At 42.3% G+C, this 16,533-nt stretch overlaps 1 pseudogene; it reads left to right on the top strand.

Moving 5' to 3' along the window:
* The first annotated feature begins 3,205 nt into the window (after positions 1–3,205).
* The window catches only part of LOC123158535 (uncharacterized), a 28,122-nt pseudogene continuing 14,794 nt past the window's right edge, over positions 3,206–16,533 (top strand).

The raw sequence follows: 16,533 nt of genomic DNA, 5'->3' as shown, positions 1-16,533 counted from the left end.
ATATTTGTTTTGATTTAATAAAAATACTAAATCATTTTATATACTTATGCCAATTTTTGTAGGAACTCATGGTATTATTCCAGAGCTCCTCATTAACTAGCATAATTTTTGGACAATATTGTATATATATAACAATATATATCCAAAGCAAATATTTACTGCATTAATTCCAAATGCCCGAAATAAATACTTATGAGCTCCTAAAAATATTGGTTTGATTTTTATCTTTGTCCAATATTTTCAGAGAGCAACATGAGCATTTTCTTGGACCTTTTTGGAGCAATTTTTATTTGGGTCATTTCCAGTAATGATTCTGAGGGTTTCACAAATCCTTATTTCAAAATTAAATGGAATTTAAACATGATGCACACATGACTAGCTAGCCTCGAGCATACCAGAACTAGGGATGTGACAGTTTTCGAGTCACTCGACTTCACCTTTTTAACCGACTGGGAGCGAATGGTGAAGATATGTTTGAAGAGACCCCAGTGTGGTCGACACCCTAAGAAGTTCTCGCACATCGACATGAAAGCGGTTAGATACGTAATGGTATTGGGGGGGAAGTGGTGGAGCTGTGCCCCGAAGAAGTTCAAAAACCCTCGGAAGAAAGGGTGCGGAGGAAGCGAGAAACCCCGGTCGACATGAGTGGCGAGAAAGACGCACTCACCCGGTCGAGGTTGTGGCTCCGTCTCTCCCTTCGGCAGCCTCGCCGCCCCCGCTGCAATCAGGCCAGACTCCTATAGATCGGTCAGATCTTCCTGCCAGATCGAAGACCGGATCCAATCGCCTTGGATCCAGCCCGGCGGCAGCCCCGAGCGCGACGACGATCCACAGCTTGGTTTCTTGCCCTTCGCCACCCCCGTTGCCTTCTTGGCGCGCTCTAGCGCCGCCGTTATTGTCCTTCACCATGGTGGGAGAGCGGCGGTATCGGAGGCGGAGGCGCTTGGTGCGGCGGAGGAGCAGAGGAGAAAGAAGAAGAGGCACACGTGCACAGTGCAAGCACCCCGGCCCCGTCACCTTATAAAGGTTTACTTCCGAGTGACTGACGCATGGGGCCGGGCAATCCCGTCAAATCCTGCTACAGTTGCGTGCAGCAAACGTGGCGAAAAAGGCAGCACGATGATCGAGGCATCGCTGCTTATCCGGGTCCCCCTTTTTTCGGCGCCCTTCTGCTCACGCGCACCCGAAATTCCGTATCCCGCGGAATCCGGGATCCCCCGCGGGCAATCGCGCCCGAGATCTCGCACTCCCGCACAACACTCGACGCATGAAGTCGCCAATTCAGTCGACAACTTACTGAATGGATCAAGGCAACTGAGTCGACCCCGAAGTATCAACGCATGCGTTCAGTCTAACAGGAAACACTCGCGTAGATACAAAACACAGGACAGGTCCAACATTGTCTTACTTTCCTCTCACACCTTAATCCATTCGGGGGCTACTGACGAGGATACAGACCCAGGGTAGGGTCACTCGACCTATACGTCCTACCCAAGGTCACTACCGTGGAAGTTGAAAAGACTAAGAGTCAACAGAAGAGCACCAGTCTCATACCTCGAGTGCAATCCACTCGACGGTCGTTACCTATTGTCACTCGACCACAAGGAAGACCACTCGACCATATCGAAGACCAGTAGTCAGGAGAACACGCAACGGCCAGATATTTACTCCCTAGTCTTCATGATCATTAAGAGTACTTACTGCTGGCGTTACCAGTAACGCCCCTACTTTATGTACATTAGTTCCCTTGTAATGGAGCGGGGCTGGGGTCCTGGCGCACTCTATATAAGCCGCCCCCTCCTCTGGCACAAGGGTTCACACCCTCTGTAATACAACACATATAATCCAATCGACCGCCTCCGGGCACCGAGACGTAGGGCTATTACTTCCTCCGAGAAGGGCCTGAACTCGTAAACCTCGTGTGTACATCTTCGCCATAGCTAAGATCTTGCCTCTCCATACCTACCCCCCTTTCTACTGTCAGGTTTAGAACCACGACACTACCTGCCGAAAAAACTCTGTAAACTTACCATGATACTTATGAGTTATGACCTTAGGCCATAATCCACCACTCCACATGTGACCAAAGGAACAAAAAATACCCTACCCCTATACAAGACAATCAAAGGTTGAACTTGGGATTTTTATCCGCAAAGTCGAGCTTTTGAGTCAACATGTTCAACACTGAAAGAGTGCTTGCATGTTGATAATGCATGGTCTACATACTTGTTGGAGAAATCATCAGTACCAACGACCTATCTACCTGCTAGCGACTTCCCGCTAATGCTATCCGGATCTTGGTGCTAAGAAATCCAAAGGACCATTCACATTGTTCGGGAAAAAGCCTAAAGCAGGAAAAGAGGACCGTTCCACTGTCGCATCCGGCGACTATCGTAACACCATAGATCCCGGTGGCTGGGAGAGGTAGAGGCGGCAAACGAAGGATTCATCATCTTAGACACCTTGTCCATGTCGAGATGCGTACGTCGACCACTGGGCCGAGAGTCTGACTACCACTATCGCTAGCCCAGAATGGCCCGCTGCAACATCGGCTTCGCCCACCATGTCTTTACCTAAACCCTAAACCTAACGGAGCACCGCCACTAGATCGATTCACGCTAGGGCCCTCCTCTTCTACAATCGTCACCATCCCGCGTGAGCTGCGCTAGGGCACTGATGTGGCACGAGAGAGAATTATTTTCCACCACTGTGAAACAAGCCAAGCTCGCTCGCCAATGCCCTCTGGTGGCAAGGCTATGAGCGAGGGAGGAGGAATAGGGGGGGGGGTAGGTTAGGGTTTCGTCGATGGCGATATTCGCTAGTATGCTTAGAAAACCAACAAAAAATATGCTCCGTCCGATCCATATTAGTTGTGACTCAAACGGATGTATCTAGTAGTGATATACACCTAGATACATCCGTTTGAGCGACAAGTAATATGGATAGGAGGGAGTTGTTACAGTTGTATATACTTTTAACTAGTTATTCCCTATGTCTCATAATATAAAAACGTTTTTTACACTAGTATAGTGTCAAAAACATTCTTATATTATGGGACGGAGGGAGTACAATTGTATTTACTGAGGCATTCTCAACATAATGATTCAAGATTTCTGTTGTAGTTTGTTAGTGATGGTGCATTGTTTGTACACAGGAAAGGTCACACCTACTACCTAGGTATAGCACGTATATTGATCGTCGAAGCATGGCTATAGAAATAGAATCATCTAAGTTGAGAAGAATTACTAATGATTTTTCGGACACCCAAAAAGTTGGTGGTGGCTATGGAGACGTTTACAAGGTACTATCAATGATTGACTTAGTATTCTATTTTATCTTGAGCATCATATTATTGATAAGTTTTATCGAATGGAAACAGGCAGTCTACAATGGGGAAGCCATGGCAGTGAAGTTGCTTCATGCGACCAAAGGAATTGATGACAAACAATTCATGAAGGGACTCCGTAACCATATGAAGGTCCAACATCCAAACATTGTACGTCTAGTTGGGTATTGCAATGAAGAGACCAAGAAATATGTTGAGCTACCTGATGGCACGTCTGTTTTTGGTAGACACATATACAAGGTGCTCTGCTTTGAATATATGGTTGGTAGAAGCTTAGATAAGCGTCTGCCAGGTAAACTTCAAATCTTCAATTCGATCCTTTTTTTCCATCCTTAAATAAAAAATAGATTCTTCAGTTTCACGTTTGAGTCATTGTCCTCTTTCCAGGAGTTTCTCTAGGAGATGAATGGCGCACACATTACCAAATAATAAAGGTGTTGACGCTGGAACGCGTCACACGAACACGTCGATGTGTACCCGCGGCGCCGAGGGAGATGCTCCGCAACTCACACCGTGGGAGGCCGACTTCCAGCGCGATACGCAAGACAGCAAGCCGGCGCTTTTGGGACCAGACGCCTCGCTCGCCCGGGAGGGACCCCGTCAGGGCTCACGGCGACGATTGGTTGCTCGAGGTCGGCCTTACCGCCCCTAGAGCCTCGTGAATTCGCAGCCTCCAATCTTGAAGAACGACGAAGAACGAGAAAAAAGATACAAGGGGAGAGATAAAAGTAGATGAACACGAAAAAGTATTGGATGTGTTTGTTCGATTGGTGTTCTTCAATCGGCCGTCACCCCTTAGGTATATAAGAGGCGGCTGGACTTCCCGTGCAAGGAAAAGGCTTGGATTCACGTCCAAAACCCTAGTCAAATTCGGATTGGTTTTGTCCGAACTTTCCAAAACTCTTCGGTTTAAACTGGCTGCACCTTGCTGGTCTTTTTTGTGATGGTAAACGACCTCGGATGAAAACGAGCCCAAAAGCAATCTTGACCGTTTCGACGAGACGAACAACTTTTATGTTGAACGCTTTTCGATCAGAGGTCATCTTGAGGGTCAAATCGATCGCGCAAAACAGGCTATCCCTTGCGCTACCCATCAGACAGGGTGTCTGGTGGGGCGCGCCAGTTTTTGCCTCCTGACAGGGCTGTATTCCGATGGCTCTAACTTTTGCATACGAAGTCGGATTGGAACGATTTTTATATCAAAATCAATCGTTTCGACGAGACGAAGACAATCCGTGTAGATAATGTTTCTATTTGAGGTCATCTTAGGGGCTTAATCAGCCAAACTGTACTCTGAATATAAGATCTTAGTATTTTGAGCATAGTTTCGGCCTTCGAGATGAAATCGGACTGCGATGACCCAAACTTCAAAGATGTTCATATCGAAAATACGGAATTCTTTCATGAAGATCACTTCTCCATTTGAGGCCATCTTAAATAAGTTATTGACCGTGTCAAAATCTGATGTCAACACATGCCCCCCTGTTTTTCGGCAAAGTTTGTGTGCCGAAAAATAACTTCCGCATAGCTTGTTCTAAGGACGATGTCAACACTCCACCGGCCATTTTGCATATGCTTAGGACGATAAGTTTATATCGGCCATTGCTTGTTTGAACCTCTTGATGCAAACTTGGGTGAAAACTTCTCAGCTTCTATAACAATCCGGTGATAAGGTTTCATAGATCAAAACCATCCTCCGAACCATATTGTTCACCCTTTCGCTAGGATTTTGCAGATAATTAAGAATGAACTTCCTCCAATCCTTACTTCGCCTGCATAAAAGTTTCATTAGTGGCCGAAGCGGTGGGCTTCAGTTTGGCCTTACCTATGTTGACAAAACCTAGCATCGGCTATTGATAGAAATACAATACACCATGGTTAACATAGTAGCCGGATGCTTGCTGTGCCAACTCTTTCAAATTGTCATGTCTAGACATATGAACAATTTTAAAGTAAACCAAGGTAAATTTTGCATATAGACATTCCCCAAGATAAACTATAAGTGATTCGTTAAAATATTGATAACCCTTGGATATTTGTTGCACTACTAATAATGAATCACCGGAAGCCTCAATATGTATAGCACCTATATCAAGGCAAAGCTCCAATCCGAATGACAATGCATATTCGGCTTTGATGATTGTGCAAAAATATTATAAGCGGCCTGAGGCTTCACAAAATAGCTCCATATGAAGATAAATAAGCAAGACCAACACCTTGGCCATTGCCACAAATTTACCGTCGAAAATAATCTCCATAATACTAGAAAGACAAGGGCAATATCAATGAACATGTACCTCGTTTTGGCCTCTACTTGAACTAAGGACGATGTTAGGATGCTACATCAGCCATGCTTTGACATATTCTTAGGGCGATAGATAAATACCGGCCATCAACATAATGCCCATGTAGAATTCATTCACCAAATCATGTATAGCCGAAATAAACTAATGAAATAGAAATCAAATATTTCGGCCCTTTGGATTAGCAAGAAAAAATGTAGCTAATAAAATGTATAGAGATTTGGTAATACCCTCTCATGATGCAGAAAATTATGTCGCTTCCATGGATTAAAATAAATCCAGGGAGGGTAATTTATCATACCTGATGATGAATTCCATGGCAAAGGCATCAATGGTATGGTTGAAGAATATGGATGATGTGCTAACCGAAGATTTTGATGGGGTGATGCAAACCTTCGGCTTAACTGTTTTTGGCTTCGATCTCTCTCTTTCTTCACTTTTGTAACACTTGTTGCAATAGAAACATGCACATCATTTTTGTTTTGATTGATCTTCTTGGGAACCCATGCCATGTTCTTCTTTCTCAGCTCTTGTGCACTAAGATTTTGTAATTCCTTCTTTTTCCAATATGATAAGCCGAGTGAGCAGCTCGACTGTGATTTTTTTCAACCAATGGCAACTCTTTTTGGGCCTTGTGCACCCTCAACTTCTTTTCTTCAGATTTGGCACTCTGATTTTTATCAATTGATTGTTTCACTTCTTTGCCTTTTGTAGCCAATGTCAACACTTTAATTGGCTCTTTGTTATTTGAGATCAAATCTGAAGCAGCACACTTACGACCATCTTTTTTCACGCGGTAAACTTGCTTTACCACCTCTTTCTTCTTTCTTGAGCTCTGGACCGATTCCTTATGATTGAAACGGTCTTTGACACGTGATTGTTCAAATGTTGATCTCCTTGGAGCTGCATAGTATTGGTGAGATGGTCTAGAATAAGATGGAGAATGTACCCTTGTATCATACCTGTCCCATGATGAATATGTATCTATATGAGCATAGGGAGGTATCCACGGCATTGGCATCGACGGCCCAAAATAAGGATATAAATATGTTGCATTAAAATTATCACTTTGCCAATACCGATCCTCATATTTGCGCCTTGGGGGTGATCTTGGTTTCTTTGCATGATTTGGCCGATAAGCATTCTTCTCTTCACTCTTCTTTTGATATTTATCCAATAGTTCAGCAAAGGTGATTTTTGATCTCTTACACTTGCGCTTATTCCGGCCTTTGTTTTCTTTTGGTTTGCTTTCATCGATCATTAGATTTGCTTGCTGCCCCCCAGTCCTTGGCGTCTCCATTGTAGCTTCGATGGAACTCCCGCCCTCAAGATTATGCTCGTTATGCTCTTCAACAACTTCTTTACTTGAAAGCTTGATCCCATCACCTGCAGCTTTTACATTCTTTTTAAATGGATCGGCTTGAAGCAGTCGATGTAAAAACTTTTTGCCATCGGGACCAATCGAAATAGACTGGTCATCTCTTGGTGTTTCAACAAACTTCAATCGTCCTTTTTCAATGGCCAATTTAACTATTTGACGAAACATGTTGCAATCCTCAAAATTATGCTTGGACGAATCATGCAACTTACAATACATTCGTCCTTGGATTGATGGCTTAACATGATGATCAAGAATTGTAATGTAATTATTTTTCAGCAACAAATCAAATATTTTATCACACATGCTTGAATTGAAAGTATACATCTTGTTTCCTAGCCGATCTTGCTGTTTGAACGGCTTTGGAGAAAAGCAAACGAATGGTTCAGATTTGGAATCTCCCCATTCGGCTATGTATTGTGTTTTCCACTCTATCTCCGATGTCTTTGGATATGATATTATATTAACATCGGTTTTCTCAATAGAATTTAACCTTGGCTTTAAATTTCTGAAACGAAGATATTTAGAACATACATGTCTCAGTTGAGACCAAGTGTAAGCCAAGTAAGAAATAAGCAAAGCTACCCAACTAGATATGAACTTTAGAGAAAGCAACGGGAAAAGCTTTGGCTGTAACAATAAGTCATTATCGGTCTTTATAAATGGTGCAATGGGTTGACCGATATGTTCCATAACAATTTTACTGCTAACAAGTAAATTACCCTTCCTCATTGGTCTTTTGAAATTACTTATGAGAATATTTCTTATAGATGCATCAATAATGAAGTTGCGACCAAATATGAAAATAGGTAAAGTACTCGCTATGCATACCTCTTCAAATATGTTGGGAGAACATGATAGTGGTGCCATTTGAAGAACATCTTGCTCCGTCTTTGGATGGCTCCCCAACAACTTGTCATCATCTTTTTCTTGAATCCGTGCATCATTTCTTTGAAGATTTTTGTCGGCCGAACTTTGTTCGGCTACTTGTTCTTGTCCTTGAAGCTTGTCAATTTCTACGGCTCGGAACTCATAGGGCAGGAAGTAGGTTCCATTAACTTCAGAAAAATCAAGCACCGTTGTTTTCCTATGCTTGCCATGCCCTTTCTCAATAATGCTTGCCTCGTTGGATTTGATGGATTCAGAATATATACTACTTGATTCGGCTTTTTCAACCGAAGCACTTTCATGTTCTGAATCATCCTTCTTTTTATTGATAGTACCAATTGGCAATGCTTCTTTTATCTGAGCCAATTCTTTTTCTATTTGTTTCTGACGGCAAGCGGCAAAATTAGCTTTAAGCTTTTTCTCAATTTCAGCCCACTCCGGATATGATTGCCCCCCAATGCTTTTAGATTCTTTCGGCAATGACACACGGGTTTTGCCGAAATTTTGCAATTGTGTAGGGGGTGTATAATATGATGTAGTACTAGGTGAAGGCATATGCATTGTTGTAAGACCATCCTTTTGCTCGCCAATTTTATCAATTGGCAAAGATTCATCTTCTTGCAAAACTCTAGCTTTTATTGCGGCATAATCAGGAAATAGCCCCTTTTCATGTTGTTCAAGGCAAAGAGCACTAATTCTCTTATTTTGGGCTAAACTCTTCAATGCAGCCACCACTACCTCATCTTCTACAATGTTGGGCACAACCGCTCCTGTAAAATTTACATTCATTCGGCTATAACCAGGAAGGTGTGAAGCCGAATTATGAGCATCTACAGTTGTGTATGGTGCCGAAGAATTAGTAACACGAGGTGTAGCATATGACAGTTGAGAGTAACTGGCCGAATAGCCACTAGTAGCATGGCCAATTATCTCATTCATCGGCATGGTTGGATTACTATATTGCGCATTAGCTGCCGATGAATAAAAGGGTGAAACACTTTCTTGTATGGCATTGAAAATTCTAACTTGGGGTGTTTCAAATTGATTAATCGAACTCATCATGTTGCTCATCGGCATATGAATTTGCTGGGTTGCCGATGCGTGTGAGTTGGGATACATATGTTGCATGTTGCTAAATTTATAAGAATTTGAAACGTGAAGATTGTTTTGCATCGGCCCTTGCACATAATTAGATGCATGATTGATAAAACTAGGGCTAGCCGATACATTATGCTCAATAGGTGAGCTAGCAACAACATATGGATTATTTGCATCTACAAAGGGGAATTGGGTATTCATATTACCTTTGTAGATTGCAGCAACTTGATGACGATCTCTTCGTAGCAAGAACGGGCTGGAGACCGTTCAAAGCTTCGTCCCCAGCGGAGTCGCCAAAAAGTGTGTTGACGCTGGAACACGTCACACGAACACGTCGATGTGTACCCGCGGCGCCGAGGGAGATGCTACGCAACTCACACCGTGGGAGGCCGACTTCCAGCGCGATACGCAAGACAGCAAGCCGGCGCTTTTGGGACCAGACACCTCGCTCGCCCGGGAGGGACCCCGTCAGGGCTCGCGGCGACGATTGGTTGCTCGAGGTCGGCCTTACCGCCCCTAGAGCCTCGTGGATTCGCAGCCTCCAATCTTGAAGAACGACGAAGAACGAGAAGAAAGATACAAGGGGAGAGATAAAAGTAGATGAACACGAAAAAGTATTGGATGTGTTTGTTTGATTGGTGTTCTTCAATCGGCCGTCACCCCTTAGGTATATAAGAGGTGGCTGGACTTCCCGTGCAAGGAAAAGGCTTGGATTCACGTCCAAAACCCTAGTCAAATTCGGATTGGTTTTGTCCGAACTTTCCAAAACTGTTCGGTTTGAACTGGCTACACCTTGCGGGTCTTTTTTGTGATGGTAAACGACCTCGGATGGAAACGAGCCAAAAAGCAATCTTGACCGTGTCGACGAGACGAACAACTTTTATGTTGAACGTTTTTTGATCAGAGGTCATCTTAAGGGTCAAATCGGTCGCGCAAAACAGGCTATCCCTTGCGCTACCCATCAGACATGGTGTCTGGTGGGGCGCGCCAGTTTTTGCCTCCTGACAGGGCTGTATTCCGATGGCTCTAACTTTTGCATACGAACTCGGATTGGAACGATTTTTATATCAAAATTGATCGTTTCGACGAGACGAAGACAATTCGTGTAGATAATGTTTCTATTTGAGGTCATCTTAGGGGTTTAATCAGCCAAACTTTACTCTGAATATAAGATCTTAGTACTTTGAGCATAGTTTCGGCCTTCGAGATGAAATCGGACTGCGATGACCCAAACTTCAAAGATGTTCATATCGACAATACGGAATTCTTTCATGAAGATCACTTCTCCATTTGAGGCCATCTTAAATAAGTTATTGACCGTGTCAAAATCTGGTGTCAACACATGCCCCCCTGTTTTTCGGCAAAGTTTGTGTGCCGAAAAATAACTTCCGCATAGCTTGTTCTAAGGACGATGTCAACACTCCACCGGCCATTTTGCATATGCTTAGGACGATAAGTTTATATCGGCCATTGCTTGTTTGAACCTCTTGATGCAAACTTGGGTGAAAACTTCTCAGCTTCTACAACAATCCGGTGATAAGGTTTCATAGATCAAAACCATCCTCCGTACCATATTGTTCACCCTTTCGCTAGGATTTTGCAGATAATTAAGAATGAACTTCCTCCAATCCTTACTTCGCCTGCATAAAAGTTTCATTAGTGGCCGAAGCGGTGGGCTTCAGTTTGGCCTTACCTATGTTGACAAAACCTAGCATCGGCTATTGATAGAAATACAATACACCATGGTTAACATAGTAGCCGGATGCTTGCTGTGCCAACTCTTTCGAATTGTCATGTCTAGACATATGAACAATTTTAAAGTACCCAAGGTAAATTTTGCATATAGACATTCCCAAAGATAAACTATAAGTGATCCGTCAAAATATTGATAACCCTTGGATATTTGTTGCACTACTAATAATGAATCACCGGAAGCCTCAATATGTATAGCACCTATATCAAGGCAAAGCTCCAATCCGAATGACAATGCATATTCGGCTTTGATGATTGTGCAAAAATATTATAAGCGGCCTGAGGCTTCACAAAATAGCTCCATATGAAGATAAATAAGCAACACCAACACCTTGGCCATTGCCACAAATTTACCATCGAAAATAATCTCCATAGTACTAGAAAGACAAGGGCAATATCAATGAACATGTACCTCGTTTTGGCCTCTACTTGAACTAAGGACGATGTTAGGATGCTACATCAGCCATGCTTTGACATATTCTTAGGGCGATAGATAAATACCGGCCATCAACATAATGCCCATGTAGAATTCATTCACCAAATCATGTATAGCCGAAATAAACTAATGAAATAGAAATCAAATATTTCGGCCCTTTGGATTAGCAAGAAAAAATGTAGCTAATAAAATGTATAGAGATTTGGTAATACCCTCTCATGATGCAGAAAATTATGTCGCTTCCATGGATTAAAATAAATCCAGGGAGGGTAATTTATCATACCTGATGATGAATTCCATGGCAAAGGCATCAATGGTATGGTTGAAGAATATGGATGATGTGCTAACCGAAGATTTTGATGGGGTGATGCAAACCTTCGGCTTAACTGTTTTTGGCTTCGATCTCTCTCTTTCTTCACTTTTGTAACACTTGTTGCAATAGAAACATGCACATCATTTTTGTTTTGATTGATCTTCTTGGGAACCCATGCCATGTTCTCCTTTCTCAGCTCTTGTGCACTAAGATTTTGTAATTCCTTCTTTTTCCAATATGATAAGCCGAGTGAGCAGCTCGACTGTGATTTTTTTCAACCAATGGCAACTCTTTTTGGGCCTTGTGCACCCTCAACTTCTTTTCTTCAGATTTGGCACTCTGATTTTTATCAATTGATTGCTTCACTTCTTTGCCTTTTGTAGCCAATGTCAACACTTTAATTGGCTCTTTGTTATTTGAGATCAAATCTGAAGCAGCACACTTACGACCATCTTTTTTCACGCGGTAAACTTGCTTTACCACCTCTTTCTTCTTTCTTGAGCTCTGGACCGATTCCTTATGATTGAAACGGTCTTTGACACGTGATTGTTCAAATGTTGATCTCCTTGGAGCTGCATAGTATTGGTGAGATGGTCTAGAATAAGATGGAGAATGTACCCTTGTATCATACCTGTCCCATGATGAATATGTATCTATATGAGCATAGGGAGGTATCCACGGCATTGGCATCGACGGCCCAAAATAAGGATATGAATATGTTGCATTAAAATTATCACTTTGCCAATACCGATCCTCATATTTGCGCCTTGGGGGTGATCTTGGTTTCTTTTCATGATTTGGCCGATAAGCATTCTTCTCTTCACTCTTCTTTTGATATTTATCCAATAGTTCAGCAAAGGTGATTTTTGATCTCTTACACTTGCGCTTATTCCGCCCTCAAGATTATGCTCGTTATGCTCTTCAACAACTTCTTTACTTGAAAGCTTGATCCCATCACCTGCAGCTTTTACATTCTTTTTAAATGGATCGGCTTGAAGCAGTCGATGTAAAAACTTTTTGCCATCGGGACCAATCGAAATAGACTGGTCATCTCTTGGTGTTTCAACAAACTTCAATCGTCCTTTTTCAATGGCCGATTTAACTATTTGACGAAACATGTTGCAATCCTCAAAATTATGCTTGGACGAATCATGCAACTTACAATACATTCGTCCTTGGATTGATGGCTTAACGTGGTGATCAAGAATTGTAATGTAATTATTTTTCAGCAACAAATCAAATATTTTATCACACATGCTTGAATTGAAAGTATACATCTTGTTTCCTAGCCGATCTTGCTGTTTGAACGGCTTTGGAGAAAAGCAAACGAATGGTTCAGATTTGGAATCTCCCCATTCGGCTATGTATTGTGTTTTCCACTCTATCTCCGATGTCTTTGGATATGATATTATATTAACATCGGTTTTCTCAATAGAATTTAACATTGGCTTTAAATTTCTGAAACGAAGATATTTAGAACATACATGTCTCAGTTGAGACCAAGTATAAGCCAAGTAAGAAATAAGCAAAGCTACCCAACTAGATATGAACTTTAGAGAAAGCAACGGGAAAAGCTTTGGCTGTAACAATAAGTCATTATCGGTCTTTATAAATGGTGCAATGGGTTGACCGATATGTTCCATAACAATTTTACTGCTAACAAGTAAATTACCCTTCCTCATTGGTCTTTCGAAATTACTTATGAGAATATTTCTTATAGATGCATCAATAATGAAGTTGCGACCAAATATGAAAATAGGTAAAGTACTCGCTATGCATACCTCTTCAAATATGTTGGGAGAACATGATAGTGGTGCCATTTGAAGAACATCTTGCTCCGTCTTTGGATGGCTCCCCAACAACTTGTCATCATCTTTTTCTTGAATCCGTGCATCATTTCTTTGAAGATTTTTGTCGGCCGAACTTTGTTCGGCTACTTGTTCTTGTCCTTGAAGCTTGTCAATTTCTACGGCTCGGAACTCATAGGGCAGGAAGTAGGTTCCATTAACTTCAGAAACATCAAGCACCGTTGTTTTCCTATGCTTGCCATGCCCTTTCTCAATAATGCTTGCCTCGTTGGATTTGATGGATTCAGAATATATACTACTTGATTCGGCTTTTTCAACCGAAGCACTTTCATGTTCTGAATCATCCTTCTTTTTATTGATAGTACCAATTGGCAATGCTTCTTTTATCTGAGCCAATTCTTTTTCTATTTGTTTCTGACGGCAAGCGGCAAAATTAGCTTTAAGCTTTTTCTCAATTTCAGCCCACTCCGGATATGATTGCCCCCCAATGCTTTTAGATTCTTTCGGCAATGACACACGGGTTTTGCCGAAATTTTGCAATTGTGTAGGGGGTGTATAATATGATGTAGTACTAGGTGAAGGCATATGCATTGTTGTAAGACCATCCTTTTGCTCGCCAATTTTATCAATTGGCAAAGATTCATCTTCTTGCAAAACTCTAGCTTTTATTGCGGCATAATCAGGAAATAGCCCCTTTTCATGTTGTTCAAGGCAAAGAGCACTAATTCTCTTATTTTGGGCTAAACTCTTCAATGCAGCCACCACTACCTCATCTTCTACAATGTTGGGCACAACCGCTCCTGTAAAATTTACATTCATTCGGCTATAACCAGGAAGGTGTGAAGCCGAATTATGAGCATCTACAGTTGTGTATGGTGCCGAAGAATTAGTAACACGAGGTGTAGCATATGACAGTTGAGAGTAACTGGCCGAATAGCCACTAGTAGCATGGCCAATTCTCTCATTCATCGGCATGGTTGGATTACTATATTGCACATTAGCTGCCGATGAATAAAAGGGTGAAACACTTTCTTGTATGGCATTGGAAATTCTAACTTGGGGTGTTTCAAATTGATTAATCGAACTCATCATGTTGCTCATCGGCATATGAATTTGCTGGGTTGCCGACGTGTGTGAGTTGGGATACATATGTTGCATGTTGCTAAATTTATAAGAATTTGAAACGTGAAGATTGTTTTGCATCGGCCCTTGCACATAATTAGATGCATGATTGATAAAACTAGGGCTAGCCGATACATTATGCACAATAGGTGAGCTAGCAACAACATATGGATTATTTGCATCTACAAAGGGGAATTGGGTATTCATATTACCTTTGTAGATTGCAGCAACTTGATGACGATCTCTTCGTAGCAAGAACGGGCTGGAGACCGTTCAAAGCTTCGTCCCCAGCGGAGTCGCCAAAAAGTGTGTTGACACTGGAACACGTCACACGAACACGTCGATGTGTACCCGCGGCGCCGAGGGAGATGCTCCGCAACTCACACCGTGGGAGGCCGACTTCCAGCCCGATACGCAAGACAGCAAGCCGGCGCTTTTGGGACCAGACACCTCGCTCGCCCGGGAGGGACCCCGTCAGGGCTCGCGGCGACGATTGGTTGCTCGAGGTCGGCCTTACCGCCCCTAGAGCCTAGTGGATTCGCAGCCTCCAATCTTGAAGAACGACGAAGAACGAGAAGAAAGATACAAGGGGAGAGATAAAAGTAGATGAACACGAAAAAGTATTGGATGTGTTTGTTCGATTGGTGTTCTTCAATCGGCCGTCACCCCTTAGGTATATAAGAGGCGGCTGGACTTCCCGTGCAAGGAAAAGGCTTGGATTCACGTCCAAACCCTAGTCAAATTCGGATTGGTTTTGTCCGAACTTTCCAAAACTGTTCGGTTTGAACTGGCTACACCTTGCGGGTCTTTTTTGTGATGGTAAACGACCTCGGATGGAAACGAGCCCAAAAGCAATCTTGACCATTTCGACGAGACGAACAACTTTTATGTTGAATGTTTTTTGATCAGAGGTCATCTTGAGGGTCAAATTGGTCGCGCAAAACAGGCTATCCCTTGCGCTACCCATCAGACAGGGTGTCTGGTGGGGCGCGCCAGTTTTTGCCTCCTGATAGGGCTGTATTCCGATGGCTCTAACTTTTGCATACTAACTCGGATTGGAACGATTTTTATATCAAAATCGATCGTTTTGACGAGACGAAGACAATCCGTGTAGATAATGTTTCTATTTGAGGTCATCTTAGGGGCTTAATCAGCCAAACTGTACTCTTAATATAAGATCTTAGTACTTTGAGCATAGTTTCGGCCTTCGAGATGAAATCGGACTGCGATGACCCAAACTTCAAAGATGTTCATATTGACAATACGAAACTCTTTCGTGAAGATCACTTCTCCATTTGAGGCCATCTTAAATAAGTTATTGACCGTGCCAAAATCTGGTGTCAACAAAAGGGGACTTGTGAAGGTTTGTTTTATCTTCACAATGGATGTGAAAATCGGATCCTCCACTTGGATCTAAAGCCTGCCAATGTATTACTTGACAAGAGCATGAAACCGAAAATTGCGGATTTGGATTGTCAAGGATCTACACTGCAAGCCGTAGCCATATCAAAGTTGATTCAGTTTCAGGGACAACGTGAGTGCAATGTTTCACTGATTTCGACATGATTTTCTTTCTCATATTAACCAAACAAATGGTGACACTGACCGTTCCCTTAAACATTTTTTGATACCATGCAGGAATAACATGCCACCTGAATCAATACACGGGAGCGAGATGTCAGACAAGACTGATGTCTATGGTTTAGGTGTTACAATCATAGAAGTAATTAAGGGATCTGGTGGTTTTGAAATTTATCACGACTCGACACAAATTTTATTGAAGATGTATGAACAATCATGTTTGTCACCAACATGTTCAATTTAATGCTTAAAGATCCGGTGGTACGATAATATAGATAAATAATTGTCCATTTGATGATGTTGCTGATAAGCCTTTTGTGTATCGATTTACAGGTGTGTGCATATTGGAGGAAGAGGGATAGCACAACAAATTTATATCAAGTGCACAACAAAAAAGAGAATAAGAAGAAAAAGAGGAGAATAAGAAATATTTTATTATTCTCCTATTTTCCTTCTTCTTCTACTTTTTTTCTTCTACTCCCTCCTCTTATTTTTTCCTCCTCTTCTT

The sequence above is a fragment of the Triticum aestivum genome, chromosome 7B, assembly GCF_018294505.1.
Source record: "Triticum aestivum cultivar Chinese Spring chromosome 7B, IWGSC CS RefSeq v2.1, whole genome shotgun sequence".
Taxonomy (NCBI): Eukaryota; Viridiplantae; Streptophyta; class Magnoliopsida; order Poales; family Poaceae; genus Triticum; species Triticum aestivum.
The sequence above is the reverse complement of the archived record's forward strand: the minus strand, read 5'-3'. Positions and strand labels throughout refer to the sequence as shown.